The sequence below is a fragment of the Piliocolobus tephrosceles genome, chromosome 13, assembly GCF_002776525.5.
Source record: "Piliocolobus tephrosceles isolate RC106 chromosome 13, ASM277652v3, whole genome shotgun sequence".
In the NCBI taxonomy this organism is placed as follows: Eukaryota; Metazoa; Chordata; class Mammalia; order Primates; family Cercopithecidae; genus Piliocolobus; species Piliocolobus tephrosceles.
This window is the reverse complement of record NC_045446.1, coordinates 121,226,443-121,252,113: the sequence shown is the minus strand read 5'-3', so window position 1 is coordinate 121,252,113 and position 25,671 is coordinate 121,226,443. Positions and strand designations below refer to the sequence as shown.

Below are 25,671 nucleotides of genomic sequence, written 5' to 3'. Positions count from 1 at the left end.
ACACCACACACACACGTACCACACACACACACCACACACACACACACCACACACACACACACACACACACCACACACACCACACACACACACACCACACACACACACGTACCACAAAGGTAGCAGAAACACTAACATAATAAATTTAACTTTCTGTTTTTTGACTCAGACAATTAATTGGATAGGCAGAAATCAACGTGCTCAGCTTTGATCTGCTAGAGCTCCTAGGTACAAGATCCTAAAGACAGATCAGCGCTGGGACTCCGCGCTTGATGCCTAACTGTAAGCATGTCAGAAATTCATCAGGTGACACGGCTGCTAATCTACTCAGTCCCCTCATCATCGCAGGACTCATTGTCTTTAGTGAAAAATTATGAGTAATAATAACAACCCTTCACACACCAGACTCTGTGCCTGACGTCTGGCCATGAGCACTCAGTTATTGAAAGACCAAGATATTTAAGGCTAGAGGAGATTTCAAAGTTCTCTCCCAGAGGCACCCGACCCTTAGCTTCTTTGCCAAAAGACAATGAAAAACAAAAGTTAGAGCTTACATCCCAAGTTATCCTCCCTTATCTCTCAAATGAGGGTAATTAGAATGACAGCATCCTAAACCTGGATACCTTTAAAAGGAAAAGAGGTGCTAGTAATTAATGATTATTACCAGACAACAGGCATAAGTTAAGACTGTCCCTAGCAATTGAGAAGTATTTTCCCAAACATAATACACATACAATCCTAATACCTCACAGGGTCACAGGGCTATTTAGACTAACACACGAACATGCCTATATATGTACACACTCACACACAGACACATACGAAAGCACTCTGAAACTCTCGTGTGCTGCCCACCTGTTGGTTTAGTTATTAATCCTATAATCTGGCTGGAGGTACAGCTTCAGGGGGTGTAGAACTGTATTCACATGAGTGGCCCAAGAAAGGGAAAAAGGAACATTTCTCTCCAGGTCATAAAACCCTTCTGTAATGCCACATGTTTCTGCTGGCCCAGAGCACGATAACAGTAGCTGTAAAAAACCAATACAACAAGGGATGATGTGTGTGGTATGTAAGGGATGATTGCATGTGTTCCATGACAGTGTGGAAGTCACTGTTTTGTCAAGATAACCACAATAACAGTAACAACAGCAACAACAGCAAGACCATGGTCTTGTGAAGAAGGGCCACTGCCTTGGTCCATTCGATCAGCACCCTTTGGCCATGATAAGCCTGTGCCACTGCCCAGCAGCAGGCCCACCTGGGGCCGCATTTCATACATCTTCATGCCATATGCAAACTACACTATGTATGTACAGAAGGTTTCTTGCCTCTGATACATAGAGAAGAGGAAAAGAACAGTCTGTGTCCATTACAACAAACAAGAAAGAGATATTAAACTCATAAGACAAAGAAGGAATCTGTGCATAAGTAGAAAACATGGCCAAAAAGACCAGGATATGAAGACGACAAACAACATTAACCCCAATAGACTCATAGTTGCTACCAGTAAGACACTTCTAATGGTCTCAGTAGCCTTTATTAATATTGTTTGATACGCATCTTTAGGGGAAAGGTACTAACCTTGATTTGAGGATGGATAGAAGAATTGAGAAGAGCTTTAAAGGAATAATCTGTAATTCCTCTTGTGTTGTCCTTGTTTATTTGCTACCAACCATGGGCTTACATTTGTCAGAGCTTTCCCTGCCAGAATGCTATAATTACTGTGCCAAGCATCTCGGAGACCAGTGTCACACTTAATATTCCCATTAATTTTAAATGGTAGTCCTTGGTACATATGTGTGGCAATTGGTGTCATATTTTAATTAGGCTTGCCCTACACCATCTGAAATTAATAATAGCTCGAATTACCAGTGTAATTTATAAATTAACAGTGCCGCAGCATTAGGAAATAAATTAGCTCTGGACAGCTGTTTCTGGATTGAGCTCCAGGGTCGGAGCAGGGACTGGTAGGACCTCAGGTCTCCCGGGAAGCTGTGTATTACATCACCAAAGCAGGGAAACAAACAAAACGACACAAGCTCTCTGGATCTCTTGTGCTCTCCAGCTAAAGTTCATGCATCTGTTTCACTTCCATAATTCAAATGTGCTCTTTTGTGGCCACAGCTAGATTGGCAGGGGCCAACCTGTCATATGGACACCCAAATGGAAAGGCCTGCTTGGGGCGTGACAGACCTGGACTCAAATGCAGGTACACAAATATTAAGGCAGTCAAAATCGAGAACTTATCAGTTTTTCTGTGGGGACATGGGTGCCACATTAATTTATGTGTAGTTTTGTATATTTATGTCAGGTGATCTTGTGTAGGAAAGGACATTGGATGGCTGAAGTTTTGGGGAAGGCATATGGTCTCTACTGATACAAGTTTCTAATTCCAGAGGAAGGAGATTTTTCCTCAAGTCATCCTGCAAGAACAGTGAGGCTTAATCCTACCTTCCTATGTTCCCTGGACCAAATGTGCAATCACAGAGAAACCACAATGACCTCATTGCTCACCAGTTATTACATGTACACTTTTTGATTAAGTTGGGTAAGGCATGTAAAAAGTGACTTGTACATAGTAATATGCTTAATAAATGTAAGCTTTCATTGTCATTATGCTCACTTTTCTCCTCACCCTTTTTCTCTACTAGAGGCATATATGGCAAAACCAGAGAGAAAGTTGGTCAGTTTATATGTAACAAAATAAATTCTGAACCACCCGAAATCAGGTTCTTAAAGGAGATGCCTCAAACAAACCAACCCCCAAAAACAATAAACTGAAATCTGAGTTTCTAGAGTTAATAAGTCAAGGAAAATTTTTGTTTAAAAGCATTTGCGCTGTGGCTATGAAGTGATCGGTGCTTTATCACCAGTGTGAGGAACTTACAAAGCATATTGGGTAAAAAGAAATCAAGCAAGCATAGTTTTTAAAGTACTAAAGGATATTCTTGGTTAAGAGACATCAGTGGGGAAGAGGCAAACCACTTGATAAAACCCTATGAAAAAAAATTCTTCATGGTCAACAGCTTCTCATTATAAGTCTGCTTTTTCTTTCTGTAAAGAAAATGCATCCTTGGGTGGAAATCACACACTCCTCTTCCTGAAATATCCCCTTCATCATGGTCCACTTCTTCAGACACTAGAAATGGCTCCTTATTTTTCTGTCACATCAAACACAAACTCTACTGCCTTCTTATCAAAGCCCTCCATAAAGTAGCCCTGATCTATTCACTCAAGTTTATCTTGCATGAGTTCTATGAAGAAGGCAACTGATCATCATCCTATGAGGCAAAAGTTTGGGATCAGAAAAAGCCAATTCGCTACCCTCTAGTTTCATGATGGGGTAGGTCTCCTAACTCCCCTGTACCCCAACGTCTTCATCTGCACAATCAGAATAATGTTACCTACTTCTAGGGTTGCTGTGAAAGACAACACGTGGAGGGCAGTGGGGACCCTGAGAGGCCCAGGAGAAGTCCTCTGTAGAACTTAGTCTAAGCAACTGGTATACCACACCACCACTGCCACTGCCGCAGCTCTCCTGCCAGGCCATGCTAGTTCTCATCCTGGACCAACATGATTTGTTCTTCACAGATTTTTTTTTTTTTGTCACCTAGAAAGCTGTGCCCTCTTGGTCTGTCTAAGCAAATACCACCTTTCTTTCAAATGTTAACTCTTCCTTGCAAATACCCTATTATGCGTTCAATTACATCCTCCCAAAAAAGATATGGTGAGGTCCTACCATCCGTACCTCAGAGTGTGACTATATTTGGAAATAGGTCTTTACGAAGGTAATTAAGTTAAAATGAGGTATTACCGTAGGCCCTGATCTAATATGACTGGTGTCCTTATAAAAAGGGATTCAGGCAGACACGCACAGAGAAAGGGTAGTGTGAAGACACACAGGGTGAAGATGACCATGTGATTGGAGTGATGCTTCTAAGAGCCAAGGAATGCCAGGAATTGCCAGTGCGTACCAGAAGCCAGGAGAGGTGAGGGAGGGTTCTCCCCTGTCACTGTCAGAGAGAGCATGGATCAACCAATCACTTGATTTTGACTTCTAGCCTCCAGCACTGCAGAGTTTTCTTGTTCTAAACCACCCATTTTTTTGTGCCTTGTCACAGTAGCCATGGGACACTAATACATTCCCTTTTGTCTCCTAACTCTTGGTGCCTCTGGCTGTTCTGCAGTATTGTTGCACATTCAGTTCATCTAGTCTTTAAAATCATAAGATAATTAAAGAGCTTAAAGGAACATTAATGGTTACATAATTCCATAGTTGCTCTGCTAGTACATAGTCTGTCTGCAGTAGATTTCATTAGAGTCGTTGCTTAAAATATAGAATTTTAGGTCCCACTCATACCCACTAAACCAGAATCTCCTGGGATGAGGTGTTTTCATAATCTTCCTAGGAAATTCTCATGCATAGGCCAGTTTGCGAACTAGTGATTTCACTCAAGCCTCGTATTTTTCTTGTAGGAAACTGAAGCTTAGAGGGGTCTGTGGGCACATATCTGGTCAGTGACAGAGCACACCAGGTCTCCTGATGTCCAGTCCACTGCTCCTGCAACTGTAATACAGTTTCTGAGTAGCTGTCTTGTGCTGCACACAGGGGGCTTATTTTTCCAATGCGATTGAAGGCCTTTGACAGCAGGAACCAGGTCTTGGATATCTCTGGCTCTCAAGGCAGTGAGGAAACCAGTTTACATAATTTTAAAATTTGTCAACTTCTTATTGACTAACTTCTGGCTGACAGACCCAGAACAACAGATTGAATTCAATGAAAAAAAGTCAGAGACCCCTTGTTGCTCACCTAGCCCTCGTGTGGCTTCATTCCCCAAACAACACCACTTACAGTCATTGTTCTTTCCTGACTTTAGCAACTGTATTTCCTGACTTTAGGAAATATCATCACTATGAGTGTTCTAACAGAAAAGATTTTCTTTAAATATGTGATTTTAAAAAGATTTGTCGAGTGTTTAGTATAATTTATATTTAGTTTTGGGGCCAATAATTTCTTCAGGAGAAGGCATCCTTAATTTCAAAGTGTAGATCACTGAAGAAGTATGATTTATCTAACAGGAATTTGTTTTACAGCCAATTTTTTGGAAATACAGCTATTTCATTACGTGAAATATGTTTCATTAAGTGGAATATGACAACCAAAGCAGGGAAATGAAGCAAGCTGGATACGTGATCACACCTGCCCCCAAACCCCACAGGGGTTTGGCGTTGTCCAAAGTGCTGACCTCAGCATTTACAACTAATCGAAGGACGGAGACTGTCTTGTGCGCAAAACATCCCTTTGGAAAAGAAAATCTCACATTTGTGACTTCATAGATTGAGCATTAAAAATCTTTATAACTGAAAATAAGAATACCCACAGTGATCATTTTTATCATACCCAAGAATAAGCTTGTCAGGAGTACAGCTGTAGCTAGTGGAGAGGAGAAGACACAGCTGCCTCCTTGCTTAATATTTTCATGGCATATATACCAGCTGAGACAAAATCATTGGACCTCAGAAACTGAAAAAGATACAGAACATAGAATCCCAGAATTGGAGAGTTGGAAAGAATCATTTTTAAAATTTAGCCCCTATCCCATGACTAGCAGTGACATTCCAGTCCTGCACCAGCTCTGCAGCCACTGCTCTCTCCACCATCTCAGGTTGCATCAGGTGTTCCTGTTAAACCCAAGCTGGCCTCAAGGACAGGTGTGTTCCCCTAGTGCCATTATGATGGCTGGTGAACATTCAAGGTTTTCTGTTTTGACTGCATGAAGGCATGGTTTTGCTCAGATGCTGGGACATAAGACAGACAGAGGTGAGACTCCTCTTCCTCAATACCAACACGTGCAAGCCTCAGGAACTGATTTTGAGGTCTGATGAAGAAAGTGGGCTTGGCCAGACAGGAAAGAAGCTCTTTTCATGAAAGACTTTAGAGGTTTGACTGTGTCCCACCCAAATCTCATCTTGAATTGTAGTTACCATAATCCCCACAGGTCATGGGAGGGACCAGGTGGAGATAACTGAATCATGGGGGTGGTTTCCCTCATCTCATTCTCATGACAGTGAGTCAGTTCTCACAAGATCTGATGGTTTTATAAGGAGCTTCCCACTTCACGGGACACTCATTCTTCTTCCTGCCGCCATGTGAAGAAGGCAGTGTTGGTTTCCCCTTCTGCCCTGATTGTAAGTTTCCTGAGGCCTCCCCAGCCCTGAGGAACTGTGAGTCAATTAAATCTCTTTTCTTTATAAATTATCCAGTCCTGGGTATGTCCTTACGGCAGTGTGAGAACAGAGGTGTATGGTGCCATTGTGAATTCTAGTGTCAAGGCCTGCTGATGAATTGGGGAAGGCCTCTTTCACACCAGGTCCCCTGAGGACTCAGTGCAGTCCTGGGAGCCGGAGTGCACAGACCAATATGGCTTAAAAACAGCCCCACTCCAATTGGCAGCAGAGGCCATGTGAGGGACTGACAAAGGGGGTGGCACAAGAAGACTTGTATTTAAGCATGTAACAGGGACTCCAAGAAATACCAGAGCCAGTTCTGAGGTAAAGTGAGGGTCCCAGGCAGGCAGATGGATGCTGAGAGGCACAGTAATATGGAATTAATGCAATCCTGTGCTGCTAAGCTAGACAAGGCTGGGGACATGTGAGCTACCCACATAACCCATACAGCAATATCCGCTGCAACAGGGTGAAACTATCAGTGTTTAAAAGTGTTTCCACAATATGACATTCATGTCGAATGATCTACATAGGATAGCTTCTGTGGGCCTGATACTAGGCTGGAGCAGTGGTTGAAGAGTTGATAGCAGCTGTAAGCACCACTTCTCATGGGTGCACTGTCGGGCAGTGATGAGCTCTAGCATGTCTGCACTTGAGCACTATAGACTGTACTAGCTGACAGTTCAGTTCTCTGCACTTCAGATTCCTCTTCTGTAAAATGGGTAACATAAGGTTACCTTATACTATTATTGTGAGCATGAAATGACTAAATATGGGTAAAGTACTTAGCATATAGGAAGCTCTCAGGAAATGGTAGCTATCATGACCTTTATTTTTAGTGAAACCCTAATTAGGCTTTAGCACATTTTAATACACATGATCCTTGATACAAGAACATCTCAACTCAGAAATGAAATAATAATCAGAACTCTTCTTTGCCAGGAGGAACTTAATAATAATAAATCTTACAAAGGATTCACCACAGATCCTTTAACTAGAAAACTCTACTCTCTTCACTTAAAACAGGATGTGATTGATAAGAAATATAATTTCTCATGATTGTTTCTTTTTAAAAAGCAGGCATAGCTGCATAGCCCAGGTAAGAACTGCTGAGAGCTTAAAAAATGTCTCTGGTTTCAGAACTAAAAATAAAAGGATATAAATATATTTTATATCTACATATATATATGTAATATACATACATATATATTACACATAGTTCCTTGACATTTCCTTTGGAGGCAGGTAGCATGGCTGGCAGAAAAGAGAATCTGATTATCTTGCCAAAAATGGGCAAATTTAAAAGATGTGTTTCATAGGAAAAGTTCTGAAGGGCTCAAACCTACTTTTGCCTGTTGTAATGCTGCAGTACAGGCCTCACACAGTTGATATCAAACATAGAGCCCATCTCTGGGAAATGGGATAGCTGAATTGTTCTAAATACGTGGCTCCTATCATATAAGAGAAAGCATTCTTAAATAGGCCCACGCTGGCTGCTTGTGAGCTGTGCATAAGTCGTAGAGTATGCATATGGCAACATCCCCGTGACATTGCCTCTTTGTCAGCTCAGATTCCTATTTACTTCACCTGAACTTCTTTTATGCCCGAGAAACTTGTCTCCTGCTTTCTCAAGATACCCTTTCTGTTGGATACACAGAAACTGCTTCTTCCTGAGCTCCTCCACCTTGCCATACCTTCTTTTGCACCATGTCCCATTCCCCAAACAACTTCCATGTTCACTATACCCTTTGCATAAGCTAGAAATGCAAATGAATAGTATTTTTTGTTTTGTTTTGTTTTGTTTTTTTGAGACGGAGTCTCGCTCGGTCGCCCAGGCTGGAGTGCAGTGGCCGGATCTCAGCTCACTGCAAGCTCCGCCTCCCGGGTTCACGGCCTTCTCCTGCCTCAGCCTCCCGAGTAGCTGGGACTACAGGCGCCTGCCACCAAGCCCAGATAATCTTTTTTGTATTTTCAGTAGAGACGGGGTTTCACCGTGTTAGCCAGGATGGTCTTGCCCTCCTGACCTCCTGATCCATCCTTCTTGGCCTCCCAAAGTGCTGGGATTACAGGCGTGAGCCACTGCGCCTGGCCGTGAATATTTTTTAAATTAATGTATTAACCAGATTCTATCATAAAGTAATAAATATAGATTCAATAAAAATATTATACAAACTGGTGCCAAGTATAAATTGCATGTGTGTGTGTGTACACACATATAAGTGTGTATTTATATCAACAAAACATTTATCATAGATCCTGACACATATTAAGACCTCATTTGACAGTTGGAACTGAATATATGTATATGGTTGAATAGGTAAGGCTACACATATATCAACTGTAACATTTTATAGATATGTAGAACAGAAAAAAATCCCTTAATTTTTTTGATAGGGAAATCTTCCGGGAATAATAATTAGCTTCATATTAAAGAGAAGCTGCAACTTAAAGTCTAATTATAAGAAAGCAAACCCTTTGTCCTCTACAGAACCAGGCCTGTGCATTTCTGAGACCGATCCCTTCCCGTAACAACATGACGTGAGTTTTCTTTGCAGATGTGGCTTCAGAAGCTGGGCTGGCCCTGGAGTTGGGTGCTCTTCTGCTGTGAGCCTTCTCAGGAGGCCTGTCAGCTCAATTTTGCATGCAGACCCTCTATTACGCGTAATGATATCAAAGTCAGAAAGCACACAGCTGGGTGTTTGGAGTTTGCAGCTTGATGTCTGGGAACTGTGTATTTGCAGTAGTGCAGCTGATGGCTGCTAAAAAAGTAAAAATAAAAAAATCAGCTTTTGATTTGTAAACTCAGCCAATTTGATCTGAAAGACATTGATAGGGGATAAATATAGCACTCCGCAGTGTCATGTTGCCTCAGTACCTTGGCTGTTTGCTTTCTCTTTTTCTAAATCACTGGAGATATAAGCCAATAATGAGTGCTGATAACTTTGAAGGAGTTAATTGCTTTCAATTCCTCGCCCAGATTAATTTAAAGGAATTGTATTGACTTAAGAGGCTCCTAAAGGGTTAAGGTTCTCCTGACACCATCGTGCTCAGGATCAGATAAGAAGTCACCTTCACTACCTGGATTCCAACAGCCTTGGGAAGTAGGGCAGCCTAGGATTTAGCCATCAATACATTTTGTAGAGCAGGGGTTCTTAATCTGAGAATTGTGGAACTGTAACCCCAGGGGTTTTGAACACTGGGAAATAATATTATGCATACGTGTATTGGTGTGTGTTTTCCCTAAGAAGAGATTCTACAGCTCTCTGAAAAGGACGTAAAAGGAGCCCAGGACATACATGGCTTGGTATCCCCCTTGCTATGATCCTCTGTATCATCCTCTAGTGATGGTGCAGAACCAAATCCATGTCAACTCACATGTCAGCCAAGAAAAAGCCCTCAAAAATGTAGCTGATAGTAGGGAAAAGAACATCACTCCACAGGGAAGCAGAGCCTTATGTATGTTTCGTTAAATATTTTGTGGAGGATGGGAAGTGAAATAACTTATAAATAATCCTTTTGAAGAATAGATATATCGATCTGGGGAGTTCTTTTTTCACTAAATGGGAGAAGGTCTTTCCCCACCAAAGCGTAAGTTGAAATGCACCGAGGATGCAAGGCTCTCCCGCTTCCTGTAGAGGCGCATGGCCACTGGCTGATGAACTAGAGGCTTCTTGCACATGGAAGGAGGAGGAAGGCCAGGCTCTCCCTTCGTAAGCAGCATCCTCAGATGCAGAGGAAAACGGCAGGCTTTCCTGAAGATTCCCATTTATTAGTGATGGTATCAAGTAAAACCTCAATGACAAAGGGACCCCTTGGGGGACAGAGGGAGTAGAAAACCTGGGGTGGGGTCAAATATATAGTTAAGACAATCTAATGAATACATTCAGATCCGATTCTGAGAGAAAACTACAAGGTGCCAGGAATACTAGAGTGGAACGTGCCACGTGTATTTTCAGTTGGCATGGAGAGGACAGACACCAGCCCATGTGCAGAAGGGAATAACTTGGGAAACCACACAACAATTCTATAGAAGGGCAGGAAGCCTATTGGAGTAGGAGCCTTTGGGCCTCGAGAGAAAGGGAGACATGACTGGAAACCCTTGTATTTGTAAGATTTAACTAAAGCCTTTGTGGAAAAAAACGAACCTTTATAAACAGTTCCCAAAGTCTATTCTGCACCATAGCTACTTCCTACCAAATCACCCTGCTGGAAACATGTGCACGGGCCCTGTCCAGTTATTTGTGAATGCCTCGCCCCTCTGTTCTTAGCGCTCCACTGCCAGGTGGAATTTTCACCTACATGAAATCTGTAAAAAGACAGTGTGTGGAAAGGAAAGAAGAGCTGATTTACTCTTTCACTGGGCACACTACTACTGTGCCTTTCTACTTGATGTAAAATCTAAACATAGGCACGCACACCTGGGTCCTGGATAGAATGCAATGCATTAAAACAAGCAAACAAACAGAACCTGAATCCTCAGTATGGCGATGTATCTTAGGAACTGGTAGCCTTGACTAAATAACTGGGCTTCAGTTCCCTCCTTAGTAAAATGTGGCTGTTTATTTATTACTGAAACACTCATACATGCGGTCTGAAAATTATAGGAGAGAAGTTGTGCAACTATATGGAAGAAGGATTAACACATGGGAAACAATTTTTAAAATGTTAGAAGGAACAAACTAGAGGAAGAGTTCTGGACACTCAAATCCTAAATAACAGCATCATATAAGGCCTACTCCTCTACTACTTGTCCCCCCTCCCCAGGTAAACCTATCCTTTTAAATGCCATCTCCACATTGTAGATGGCCAGCTGTGCTCACGATCTTCACGTCTGCGTGACCGTCCCTGGAGGACCTGCCGAGTTCCAGACCCATAACTGCCCACGGAATGCCTCCTCTGTACACTTCCCAGACACCGCAGGACGAATTCACCACCTTGCCCTTACATCTGCTCTCACTCCTGTGTCTCACCTCTCTTGGCAGTACTGCCCAATCCTCACACTCGTAAGATAAAAGACAGTTACTTACATGGGTTGCTCTCTCTCCCTTATTCCTCACTTTCAATCAACAAACCCTGCTGTTTCCACTCACTTTACAGCTTCCAAATCCATTCCCTTCTTTTCCTCATCATTGTTACTGTCTTAATTCAGGCCCTCATTATCTACTCTGGATTATTACAATATCCTCTTTATGAGTCTCCATGCCTCCCGTTTATCCTTTTCTTTATTGCCAAAATAATTGTCAAAAATAAGAGTCAGTCCCACCTCTGCTTCAATCCTTCCACTGCTCTGCATTGCTCCGTGGCATGGAATGTGAAGGTTCCCATGAGCTGGCTGTTGCCTACCTCTCCAGTTCTTTATTACATCTCACTTCCCCCTACACCCACTGGACACACCAGTGAAGTTCCTAAAACACGAGGCATTGTACTGATCTGTGCCTGTGTGTCTTCTCTTTTGTCCACCTTCAAATGTCTATGCAGCCTTCAAAACGATCCCAGCTATCATTGCTCCGGGAATGCTTTTGCCACATTAAAACTTCTGGACCTCCTCCCCACAGAGTTCATTATTGTTTGTTTCTCTAGCATTGCTAATCACACCATATTGTTATTATTTATATATGTTTACCCCACTGGACTCTAATTTCTAAGACAGCAGAGACTCTTTTATGCACCTCTATATCTCCAATGTCTACAGCAGGTTTAGCACGCAGAAGGGGCCACATGATCATGTGGGCAAAGGCTGAATGAATAAACTAGCTGACTAGAGTTTTTTTTTTTTTTAATACTTTAAGTTCTAGGGTACATGTGCACAACGTGCAGGTTTGTTACATATGTATACATGTGCCATGTTGGTGTGCTGCACCCATTAACTCATCATTTACATTAGGTATATCTCCTAACGCTATCCCTCCCCTCTACCCCCTCCCCACAATAGGACCCAGTGTGTGATGCTACTCTTCCTGTGTCCAAGTGATCTCATTGTTCAATTCCCACCTATGAGTGAGAATATGTGCTATTTGGTTTTCTGTTCTTGTGACAGTTTGCTGAGAATGATGGTTTCCAGCTGCATCCACGTCCCTACAAAGGACACGAACTCATCCTTTTTTATGGCTGCATAGTATTCCATGGTGTATATGTGCCACATTTTCTTAATCCAGTCTGTCACTGATGGACATTTGGGTTGATTCCAAGTCTTTGCTATCGTGAATAGTGCCGCAATAAACATACGTGTGCATGTGTCTTTATAGCAGCATGACTTATAATCCTTTGGGTATATCCCCAGTAGTGGGATGGCTGGGTCAAATGGTATTTCTAGTTCTACATCCTTGAGGAATCGCCACACTGTTTTCCACAATGGTTGAACTAGTTTACAGTCCCACCAACAGTGTAAAAGTGTTCCGATTTCTCCACATCCTCTCCAGCACCTGTTGTTTCCTGATTTTTTAATGATTGCCATCCTAACTGGTGTGAGATGGTATCTCGTTATGGTTTTGATTTGCATTTCTCTGATACCGTGTGATGCTGAGCATTTTTTCATGTGTCTGTTGACTGTATGAGTGTCTTCTTTTGAGAAGTGTCTGTTCATATCCTTTGCCCACTTTTTGATAGGGTTGTTTTATTCTTGTAAATTTGATTGAGTTCTTTGTAGGTTCTGGATATTAGCCCTTTGTCAGATGAGTAGATTGCAAAAATTTTCTCCCATTCTGTAGGTTGCCTGTTCACTCTGATGGCAGTTTCTTTTGCTGTGCAGAAGCTCTTTAGTTTAATTAGATCCCATTTGTCAATTTTGGCTTTTGTTGCCGTTGCTTTTGGTGTTTTAGACATGAAGTCCTTGCCCATGCCTATGTCCTGAATGGTATTACCTAGGTTTTCTTCTAGGGTTTTTATGGTTTTAGGCCTAACATTTAAGTCTCTAATCCATCTTGAATTAATTTTCATATAAGGAGTAAGGAAAGGATCTAGTTTCAGCTTTCTACTTATGACTAGCCAATTTTCCCAGCACCATTTATTAAATAGGGAATCCTTTCCCCATTTCTTGTTTTTGGCCGACTAGAGTTTTGATGGCTGTTCTAGTCTATCATAATTCATTATGATATCATTATATCATATCAATTGTTAATCATATCAACGATTCAGAACACTCTTTGATGACCTTTAAGAAAACAGTGGATATATATATATTTTTAAGGTTTTTCTGTCTGGTATGTGTCTCTCTGTGTGTGTGTGTGAGAGAGAGAGAGAGAGAGACAGAGAGAGAGAGAGAAAGGGCTGGATTCATGAAGAGATGTCTTGTAATATCCTAAGGCTAAATAATTTCATTCCATATTTCCTAAGGGGGACCAAAAGAGCCTTCATCAAGCTAGGCTTGGAATGAATAAGAAAAGAGCCAAGCTTGGCCACCTTCACAAATATTCTTAGTTAAAAGCTCTTGTAGCCAGTGTCCCTGCTTCCTTGGGATGCAGTGTGCCCTAATCAGAAGTGTCTCAGAGAGCTTTCTTATGTCATTATCAATTAGGTTGCATTTTTTCCTAGTGGAATCAGTCTGGTTATTCAGCTCTGTCTATTTGTAATTAGTAGTGGAATGATTGCAAGGAGTGAGATTAAACTCTCTACCTTCCTGGGACAGGCAAGGAAAAAACTGCCACCATCACTACAAAATGAGCCTCGACATGCTCCTGTGACTTTCCTGCACCTGCTTGGTCTCAGGACTAAGGGCTTTGCCTGCCATTGACAGTGCTGTCCTTCCTGCCTCCTCCTGTCCTCAACTGCTCAATGTAAGTTGCATTAATTCCCATAATTCCTCTAGACTTCTTCAACCCCAGTCACTCTTCCTTCCCCATAATTCCAAGAGAAAATAAAGGAACATTTTACTGGTTCTTGGAATGAATACACTAGCAATCTTAACTGATGAGTTTTATTTTTTATTTCAGTTCTAAATCTCAACTTCAGAAGACTAATTTCCACATCTAAGACTTGAATGGCACCTTCCATGGTATAGTACAAGAGCAGACAAGAGCTCATGCATCAACCAACGGAGTTAGCAGCTGATAAAAAAAAAAAGGGGGGGAACAAAGGAATGAGGGGAGGAGAAGGAGATGAGAGTGTCAGAGAGCCAGAGAGCACAAGCAGATGATAAAATTACACGTCAAACAGAGAAAGCAACCAGAACACCCATGATTGCTGAAGGCAATTATTCAGTTGCTTAGGTAAATCAGAAGTTTGCTTCTACGACTACTGTGTTCTCATCAAAGCTCAAAGTCATAGTCACACCTTTGGGAGGTGTTAGCCTTAACCATGCTTTCCTATGCTGCCTGTGGGGACAGCTAGCCTGCACACCACTGTAGCATCCTATGGTGCTTTGAAGACCCCGGCATCAGCTCCAGTTACTACTCTTCTCCAGGAGACTTCCATAACCAATTCTGTAAAATAGGGTCAGCAAACGTTTTCTGTAAAAGACCAACTAGTATAATACATGTTTTAGGCTTTGCAGGCTGAGCGGCCTCTAGAGCAACTATCAAACTTGCCCCGGTAGCACAAAAGCAGTCACAGATAATACATAAATCAGTGAGTGTGGCTTCATTTCAAAAAAAAACTTTACTTTTGGACAATGAAATTGTGATTTCATAAAATCCTAATGTGTTACAAAATAGTATCCTCCTTTCGACTGATACTCAATTATTTAAAAATGTAAAAAGAAAAGAGAATCTTACATTGCAGGCCATACAGAAAAGAGGCTGCAGGCTGAATCTGGCCCATGGGCTGTAGTTTGCTGACCTCTCCTGTAGAAGCATAAATCTCTAGTCATCTATGATTTCCTGTAGTCTCACACCTGCTGTTTCAAATAGCCCCTCATCGGACTGCACTCCACATCCTCCCCACCCTTTCGCAGTCCTTCCATTCTGTACTCAGGAACATCTCCTGCATCATCAGCACTCCCTGACAGCATCCAATTCTTGAAGAGATGCCTCCACCTCACTCTCATACTCAGGTGGGGACATGGGCTCTCCTGGAGACCTGTCCTGTCAAGTGGGTGCTACCAAATTTTCAAATACCACACATATTTTTTTGTTGGTTGGTGTCTTTGTTTTCCAATTAAACTTCTGAGCTCGCTCCATCTTTTTCAAACCTTATATCTTTAAGGCCCATATTATCTAAATAACTACACCCCTGCCTCTTCCTCTTCCATCACACTTCTATTCTCTACTGACCTCCTGGTTATTTTTTTTTCTATTCAATAAAAACCTTTGCTTCTTAGAGTCTCCGTCTGCATCTTAACTCCTACCATTATTCTCTGTGACCTCCTTGTCCTGAAATACAATCCATCAAAAATCCGCCCCTCATATTCTTGATCTTAGCTCCATGACTTTTTGCTCTGCTGTCTTCAATGACCTACTCCACATTCACACCTGAAACTTGTCAGAAATTGAACCACCTCTGAAGGCATTAATTTAAGCATCTCACTCTTTCCATAACTTCTTACCTTTTTAAAATCTTTGTTCAGTGGCTTGAGGGAACAATTATTTTTCTTCACCAAGGCTTTAAATCCCCTGATCCAACATTTTTCAGTTTTTTTTTTTTTTTTTTACTTTTACATCCCTTTTGATAAAATGTATATTTTATAACCCATCATTGTCATATCTCTCTGGAAAATACTCTCAACTCCTTCGCCTCCCTCCCTTGTTCCACTAGCCTGGGAAAACCACATCCTAGATGAATCCAAACATCTGTCTCCTCTGTGTCTGCTGTAGGAATATCACAAAAACAAGCGAACTGACTTCTCCATATATTCATGCATGCCCACCTCAAGCAGGCATTCACAACTGCCCCGGACACTTGAGCATTCTCAAGGTTCATTTTTCTCCTTCTTCATGCTCTTCCAACTTCTCAGTGCCTTACCACCCTCTCCCTCCATCCATGCTGTCCTCTGCTGAGGATCCTGTGTCCTGCTCCACGGAGGTGTGGAAGGGTCCGGAGAAGGGAGAATAGAGAAGCCATCAGACAGACTCATTTTTCTCATGATCAAATGTACAGACCTACATTTGTGCTTGCCATCTTATTATCTCCAACATTTTAGAAAACTTAGATTTCATGACCCATCATTGCAATTCTCATGGGGAAATACCCTCAACCCCTTCACTTCTATTCATACTTTACACGGTCTAACAAATGTCTTCCCTTTCCGCTATCAAAAAAACCAATCCCTCCTTTTGTTCTACTCATTTCTTTCTTTCTCACTTTTTTAAGGACTTCCATCAGTTACCTGGACTTTCTCCTAAATCTTCACCTGCTTTTGCTGTACTGGATCCTTTTCATGGTTGCTCTCACACCTTCGAATGTCTGCCTGAACACCACTGTTTTCCACTGACCCCATGCTCCACAGCCTTTTTTCACAGTCAAGCTTCTCAGAACAGTTGTCCAAATGTGCGGTCTCAGATTCTTCCCCTCACATTCACATTTCAACCAGTCCAGTCCAGCTTCTGTTCACACCTCTCCACTGAACCTACCCGTTCCAAGGTCACTGAATGACTGCCATGTGTCTACATTCACAGCACACATCTTAGCATTTTCTTAAGAGACTTCTCAGCAGCAATATATATAGTCGACAACTCACTCCTATAAATGAGTTTTTCTTGGCTTCCATAATGCCATAATCTCTTAACCGCCCATCCACCTCTCTGGATAGTTCTTCAAAATCTCCTTTCCTGGCTTCTCCTCAGGGCTGGGTACCAGGTATTCTTTTCTCACTGTACAATGATTTCCCAGGCAATATCATTTATTCTGTGGCTTTGAACATTCAGGTTTATGGCAATAACTCACACATTTATATCTTCACCCTATTTCTCTACCATGAGCCCTACACTTACATAGGCAATTCCATGGTCACATGGAAGTCTCATAGTCACCCCACATTTGACATGTCCCACATGAAATTCTTCAAGCTTCATCTTCCTTCAAATGTTCTTCTCCTTCAGTTTTTCTCTTATTCACAAATGGCACCTTTACCAATCACATTTCTCAAAAAAAAAAAAAAAATGTAGAAGTCATACTCAATACTTAACAATCCCTGACTCCAATATCAAACCCACCACCAAGTCTTATTAATTCTACCTCTAAAGTATGTCTTCAATCCATCCTCTTCTGTTCACTGATACTTCTATCACCTGATACTTTAGAGACAACTGGAGGGGTCTGCTGGACTTTTGCATTTATAAAACTTATTTACAAATATTATCTATTTTAATTTTTATTCAATAATAATATTAGGTAGGTGTCAACATCTGATCCATACTCATATACCAGTCCATACGATACCATCATCCCAAACACAGCATAAATTCCTATATGGCCCATCATTATCTAATGCCTCTTTATTTCTTTATCATTTCTTCCTCACATTTTCCCATACTTGGTTCAGATCTAACGGAAACAACTCATAATTCTAGAAGAATGACATCTTATCTTTTGTCCATAGTTTCAGTCATATTATCACCTGGAAACACTCTATTTTTCAGGTTGTGCCTTATTTTTCTTTCCGGCTAGAGCTTAAATTCTGCTCATATAGGAATCCTTCTGTAACTCTGCACATTCCCTGGGAGAGCACCCCCACCCCCAATTCACTGTTCATCTTAACTGCTTGGTGCTTTTTAAGAATGGTAACACCTACTACATTATATTAAAATGGACTGGTTATTTGTCTCTCCCTTCAGAGTAAAGCTCCATTAAAGAGAGATAATATTTCTGTATCTATAGCATATAGTTATACACAATATATAGTTGTTGAATGAATAAATGCACAAAAGTACAGCTGGTATGTTCCTTGCTCTCAATAAATTTATAATTTACTAGGTCGACATTAATTCTTCATCTATGCTTTTATGCACAGGGTCTATTAAAACAATACACTCAGTATCCAATGCATATTTAGGAACTCCAAAATGAAGGACACCATCCTTATTAAGTTCTTTAATAACCCATGACAAACATAGCTGACTCTTTAGCCCTATTTCCTATTACTCCCGGCTCTCAATTTCCCCATATCAGTGATTTACCAAGGGCAGGGCAGTGGGAGATGCCTGCTCACTGACAGTGCTGAAAATTACATGTGTATTGTGATGATAAAAAAATTATTTTTTTATTAACTATCTTTTAGTCAGTCTTACTGTTATTATTTTTAATTCTCTACAAGACTTGCAGTCCAAGTTATTATGGGGTAACCACATCTTATCCTTTCTCTCCCATTCATTATAACTGACAAAATGCATAAACAAAATATATGAGAGCTCTGAACATTAAATAATAGCAAGCAGCCTATGGAGCGAAATGAAAGCTTGAAGAAAGAACAATATAGCGGCAAGTGTCCTGTTGTTTGTTTTCCTCCTTCCGTTCCTGGCTTAAACTCAGAGCAGCCAGAATCCTAAAACTATATAGCAGATGCCAACAGAAACAACAACAGCAATGAAAACAAAACAAAACAAACAAACAAACAACTCTGGGATAAACTCTTTTTGGTCTGAGGATGTGGAAAGATAAGGCTTGTAGGATGGAGAGTCGGGGAAATCCGTTTTCTTTCCTTCCCTTGGCCCTGCCCTGAGGTAAGCCTCAGTCCTGAAGCTGCAGTCTTGCAGCAGTGGTGATAGTAACAGCAGTGGCCACAAAGACATCTAAAACTTGAAAGAAAAACTTCATGACCAGAGGAACTGAGTACAGGAGCCTCTGTGGTCTGAAAAGTGCAGAGGAATACCTATTAATTTTTTTCTTCTCTTTCTTCTCAACACTTTTCCCTGGAGTTGGACTCAGTCACAAGAAATTAGTAACATTAAGGTTATGGCAGGGGGTGAGGGATGGAGGACGGTGCTAATAGTCTTGCTTTCTAGGCAGACGGCAAAGAAAGGGGGCTCAGGGGAGCTGGAGAGCAGGCGGAAATCACGCAGAGAAGGAGCTTAAGAAAGGAATCAGATATAGCAATGTATGAAGTCCTAGGTTCACTCTGAACTTGTGTGGAACTAACCCAGGACAGTATACCAAAGGCTTTGAGAACTGAACTCTTGTGTAAACCACTACTCAGAGTCTTAGTTGGCCAACTCTGCCTATATATTCTCAAAGGATCTTAACAGAATCTAGAGTCTAGTAAGATCAAAATGTGTACTACATCATCAAAAATTACTCATCCTACAAAGAACAAGGGGAAGCTAAATAATTCCCAAGGGAAAAGACAATTAACAAACACCATCCTTGAGAATTTTTGCAAATCGCCAGATCTTAAAGCAGCTAGTAAAACTATGCCTGCGAAGTAAAGGTGAACACTTTTAAAACAAATAAGATGGTGGACATTCTCAAGAGAGAACTAGAAGCTATACACAAGAAGCAAGTAAGAAAAACTAGGACTGAGTTTTAGGTACTAATTGGATTGGTTTAATAGCAAAATAGAGATGATAGAGTAAAAAGTCAGTAAACTTAAAGATAAACATAAATTATTGGGCCAGGCATGGTGGCTCACTCCTATAATCCCATCACTTTGGGAAGCTGGGGTGGGCGGATCACCAGAGGTCAGAAGTTCAAGACCAGCCTGGTCAACATGGTGAAACTCTGTCTCTACTAAAAATACAAAAATTAGCTTGGTGTGGTGGTGGGTGCCTCTAATCCCAGCTACTCAGGAGGCTGAGGCAGGAGAATTGCTTGAACCCGGGAGGTGGCGGTTGCAGTGAGCCAAGATCATGCCATTGCACTCTAGTCTGGGCAACAAAAGTGAAACTCTGTCTTAGAAAAAAAAAATTGAAATAAAGAAAGAAAGAGAGAGAGAAAGAGAGAAAGAAAGAGAAAGAAAGAAAGAAAGAGAGAGAGAGAAAAATTATTCTATCTAAGCAACAGAAGTTAAAAGATGGGAATGGGTGTGACTTTAAAAAGGCAGCCAGGAGGTGGAGTTTGCAGTGAACCAAGATCGTGCCATTGCACTCCAGCCTGGGCAACAAAAGTGAAACTCTGTCTCAAAAAAAAAAAAAAAAAAAAAAAAAAAAAGAAGGAAAAAAAAAAAAGACAGAAAAGAAGAAAAGAAAAGAGAAAAGAAAGAAATAAATTACTCAATTTAAACAACAGAGGTTAAAAGATGGGAAAGGGTTTGACTTTAAAAAGGCAACAAAAGAAATGTTTTTGGGTGAAACTATTGTGTATTCTGTTCAGTTCCAGTGGTGTTCTATACATGAATCGATGTACGCGTTAAAACAAACAGGCACAGAAATATGCATTTAAAAAGTAGCTAAGTTTAGTAGCTAAGAGTGTATGGTATACCATAGATGCCAAAGAAATTGTATTTCATATGTCAGAATCTTGGATGTCCTCAAGTTTTACAGCTTCTTAAGGTCTACTTGCCCTTTAAGTTTAAGTAAATCTTCTGAATCTTCTGGGCACTGAGAAACTCCATATTCTCCAATGGCTTGGGGCATCTTGGTAAGCCTGCATGTGTCTTGGCTTCCATGGCACTTGGCTTTCTATTCCACTAAGAATCATATTCTCCACGTTGTGGCTTGCATCCTGCCCAGGCGATTCCCTGCCATGCTGGTTGGCAGGACTGTCTGCTCCAATCCCCAGAGAAACACCGACACTAGGCTCTGTGCACTGCACACAATACTAAACAGGTTTGTAAAAAGAGATTATTTTTTACAAAGCATATAAAGAAACTGAAATTTTACTTTCAGTAATTTTTGTCTCTAGGGACAATGTATATCATACCCTTGAACCACGTAAATGTTTATTAAATGAATAGCCTCAATTATTCTTCCATATTCTTCAAAATAGACACATATACGCCAAACAGATCCTCAGCACACTATGTTTTTCCTGCTTTTCATGCATACCCATATCCTGCATTTGGACATGCGTACCGACCCAAAATTGTAAGCTCATGAAATGTAAGCTTATTAGAGACACATTCACATGCATGCTCACACATGCATGTTAGCACACTTTTTCTTTCTCTATTTATCTCTATTTATCAGAATACTTAGATCTGTCATTTATTTCAAGTTTAAGTCCATTTTTCAGATGTCCTATATGTATAGTGTTAAAAGTTCCTCATTCATTTGTACTTGACTCCCTGAAATTGTGTCTTTTAGGGGCTGTTCAGTCTCTCTGATCCTTTTCTCAGGCCTTTTAAACATTTTTTTTTTTTTTACAATATAAACTAGATTTCCCCCTCAAGAATTTACAGAACTTAAACCTCAGATAGCATGGCACATATGCAGCTTTAGGGCGCTCCGTTTAGTCACATGCACACCCAGCCTGACATACATGCCAGGAGCTGGATAAAAGAATGCTTCTCTCAAACCATTAGAAGGAAATGCACCCAGACAGAACATCTGGGTCCTGAGCTCAATGTGTCTTCCATTATTCATTCAACACATAATGAAAAATAAGCATTTGGAAAACACAGCATACTCCGCTTACCAAAATCATAATTCTGACTATGATCATCATTATTTCACCATAATGTGTGCCTGAGAAAAGTACTCAGCTTTACACCCACCAGGACGGAAACTGGCCTTGCCTAAAGGGCTTAAGGACTGGTTAGACAGATCTGACGAGGGAGGATGATGGATGAGCATCAGACAGCACATTCTCTGTCATCGACAGCCTGAGGGGTCTCAAATGGTCTAGAAAATATTTTGAAGAATAAATACACACTAAGGAGGAATTTAAAGGAGGAAGTCCTTGTTCATGTACCAGGGAAAGGATTTTCTATAGTTGAGTCCTTTCAAGAGTGAGAAGGATGTAGGCACCAAAGAAGAAAAGCATCTTCAAAGAAGGATCAAAAGGCAGAAGTGCTGGAAAGGTAGAATAGCCAGGGTTCTCAGGGATCCTGTGAGCAGATAGCAGGGCTTCCTAAGTCTGATGCATCTCCCTAGTTTGTTTTCTCACTGGATACACCATTGTCCTGGTGGTCAGGTGGATTCAACACTGGGCACTGCTCTAGCCACTGCGATGTTCAGCATTCCTGGCCCCTCTGACACAGGGGGCCAGTAGAGCCATGCGGTCATTCTGGTGGGCTCGTGCATATTCAGATATCCCCCAGAGATGGTGCCCAGTTGAAAACCACTGAGTATCAGAAGTATCAAAAGTTCTACTAGCAACAACAGAGTGGTGAGGCAAAAATAAGTGGGCCACATTTGCACATTGAGGCTGTGTGTGTTTGGGGGTGGGGGACACGCAAAGTATGTTGAATTTCATGTTCTTCTCTAGCTTTTACCTAAGTGGAGCTTCTGTGTTACTCCTAAGTCTCCTTCCTTTGAATCTTTCAATCCTTCATTCAGGTCCTCTTCCAAGAAAGGGCCAGAAACACAATCCCATTTGAAAAGAACTACTAGTATTTCCAAACTGTTCTCGTGAGATGAAGTGCAGAGTGGCAGCCTGCTGTGACAGACAGAAACAGCCTGCACCGCCATGGACCAGAATCGTTCACGTTTAGTTTGTCACTGTGTTACCCTAAGTGAGTCTCTTCCTGACAACATGAGAGGGATGTAATATCGACTGTGAAGTTTATAGATCAGGTTAAATGTTTTCAATATATGGATGCATTCTGTAAATTGTACTCCATTGTGTGGATATTAGAAGTTATTATTTCACAGAAACCAGAGACTCAAACTAAAAGTATTGATGATCAAACGTCAGCCAGCAGCCAAGCCAAGTGCTTGGGGTGCAGGTCTTCCTCGCAGCCGGAAGCTCTTGGTTTGCAGGTGCCCGCTGACTCTGCAAACTCCAGCCCTGAGTGGAACTCCGTTTTTCTCACGATGCAGCCGGGATAAGCCAGAGTGGCTGCATTCATAAGATTACCATCTACAAGAGGCTGGACTGTGCCTTGAATTGTAAAGACCCTGGTGGAGTGAGACTCACCTGTCAAGGCTAGGAGAAGCAGACAGCCTGAGGGACAGGGACTGGCAGCAAATATGCCCAGAAGAGAGACGGGGAAGATTCATGTCCTACCTGAGAAAAGGGGAGTGATGTAAAGAATAAATGATCTCCTGTGTGTCCTTTGGTCCCAAGAGCTAAACTCATTTTGCCAATTTGATGCCTGGGGAACCGCTGTGAATATAACTCATGGAGAAAAAGCGGTAAGTGTGATGGGTGGTGCCCAACACATGGCAAGTCCAGGTGCACCAATGCCCCAATCTGGGTGCTCATGAACAGCAGGGAGTGAGCCTCAGGCTGGCGAGGGGTGGCTGTGACAGTGAGAGGAGCAGTGCCATCTGGGTCAGGGCTGCAAAGGAGGAGGACCCTTAGAAAAACAGAGTTGGTCAGAGCCAGAAACATTTCATTCCTCCTTCTTCAAGATGTGCGTGACAATTAACAACAACAAAAAGGTGAGAAGAGAGAGGTACAAAGAGAGCTCAGAGCTGAGGCTGCCCATCTTCCTGTGACCACAGGGTGGACAGGAAGGCTGGTGGGCATGAGAACCAGGTAGGACAGCTCCCAGTCAATGTCAATGTGAAGGCACAAAGAGGGCAAGGCAGGGGTCCAGGCCTCTGAGGGGCAGATGGGCTGAGAGACCACTACTGAGGATGCCCTTTGAGAGAGGGGAGTCCAGGTGAGAAGACGTGGGTAGCAGGGAAGCCAAAGATGGGAGGGTCTGAGTGGAAAGCACCTGCAGGCAACGTCACTCCGCTCCTCACACGGCTCTTTCTGCTGCATCTCAGGGTCCTGTAAGCACAGTCCCAGAGTGAACCTTCCTGCTCCTGCTCATGCTTCTCCGGGTAGATGAGCTCCCCATCTCTCCTCTAGCTGTGCTTTCCTCATTGTGTTGCTGTGGCAAACACATCAGCACATATTCCTAAGTCATGCACATATCCACAGCACTCAGCCTCGTGGCTGTGCAGCAGTCGCGGTGCTGGGCATCCGAAGTGGGTCTCCGGGAGGCAGGTGTGGAAACCCTGGCCAGCCCCACCCTTCTCCCCAAAGCCACTGTGGGGGAAGAGTCAGGTGGGGTTTGCAACGTGAGAGTTGAGGAGGCAGAGGTGAGGGACTGACCAGCTGTTATGGGCTGATTTGTGCTCCCACACCAAATCTGTAAGTTGAAGTCCTAACCACCAGTATCACAGTGTGAGGGCATTTGGAAACAGTCTCCTTAAGTAGGTCAAGCAGTTAAACTGAAGTCACTGGGGTAGGCCCAATCAATTAGGACTGGTGTCCTTGCAAGAAGAGATCAGGACACAGAGACGCAGGGGGAAGACATGTGAAAACACAGGGAGAAGGCGGCCACCTACACGCCAAGGAGAGAGACCCTCCTAGAAATCAACCAGGCCAACAGTTTTAGCTCAGACTTCTGGCCTCCAGATTTGTAAGACAATGCATTGGAATTGTTGCAGCCCTCCAGGCTGTGGTACTTTGTTACCACAGCGCTAGCAACCAGTGCAGTGGGTGTCCAAGGGAAAGCCCAGAATAGGGAGGGGGCTCACCTTGGAGGGCTCGCTGTGTGCCAGCTCTTTCCCATACCTCATTTCATTTTAATCCCCACAAAATCATCCCCTACAGATCCAGGGGCTGAGGCCCCAGGGGCTGGGACAGTCCTTTGGAAGTGGTGGGGCTTTCTACAAGCACTGGGCAGCTGCCTCAGAGGGTGGAAGGAGGGGAGACAGAGAAGCCCAAGAGGAGGAAGGGAGGCCAGGGAAAGGGCAGGATGGAGGGAATCACTGAGATATAGCCCCTATCTGATGACAGAACAGCCGCTCCCACGAGGCCTGGGCAAGGCCTGAGTGTCTCATCTGCAGCCACGGTTACTGGAAGGACATTTCCACTTTCCCTCCAAAGCCCCCACTGAACAGGAGGGCACATTTCAGACTTGCCCATCTCAGCCCCCCCTCCTATCCCTCTTCACTAAAAGCATTCTCAGTCCCTGAGCCTAACTTAGAACAGGGTGCTAAGAAGTACCGCCTAGAGGTGGAAGCAACTGCAGAGAGAATTGGACGCTTCTTTTCTTTTATTTCATCATTTAGGAATATAACCATGATGCAATTTTTTTAAGATGCCAAATTCTTCATCCAAATTGTTATTGAAGCATAAACAGGCATCACATTTTGCACATCATCCCGAGCTCCTTAATGTCTGATCGCTGTCATAATTGTCTTACTCGACAAAGAAGATGAGGCACCAAACTCTAACTAGAACAATGAATCTGCTTCTCCGAGAGGTGGTGCTAATTATCTTGAGCCACTCACTTAGAACTATTGGGCTGGCTAAAGTAGGTTATGATTTTACCAACTTGGAAAAAATTTAAAATTTGCCAGATGTTTAGTTTATACACTATATGATAGAAATTGTCCCTGTTGACCGGGCACGGTGGCTCATGCCTGTAATCCCGGCACTTTGGGAGGCTGAGGCAGGTGGATCACGAGGTTAAGAGATTGAGACCATCCTGGTCAACATGGTGAAACCCCGTCTCTACTAAAAATACAAAAATTAG

General features: G+C 42.4%; 1 protein-coding gene across 8 annotated transcripts in view; it reads right to left on the bottom strand.

Annotated features, from left to right (window-relative positions):
• The window catches only part of NTM (neurotrimin), a 963,501-nt gene that overhangs the window by 29,347 nt on the left and 908,483 nt on the right, over positions 1-25,671 (bottom strand). The gene's annotated exons all lie outside the window — the stretch shown is intronic.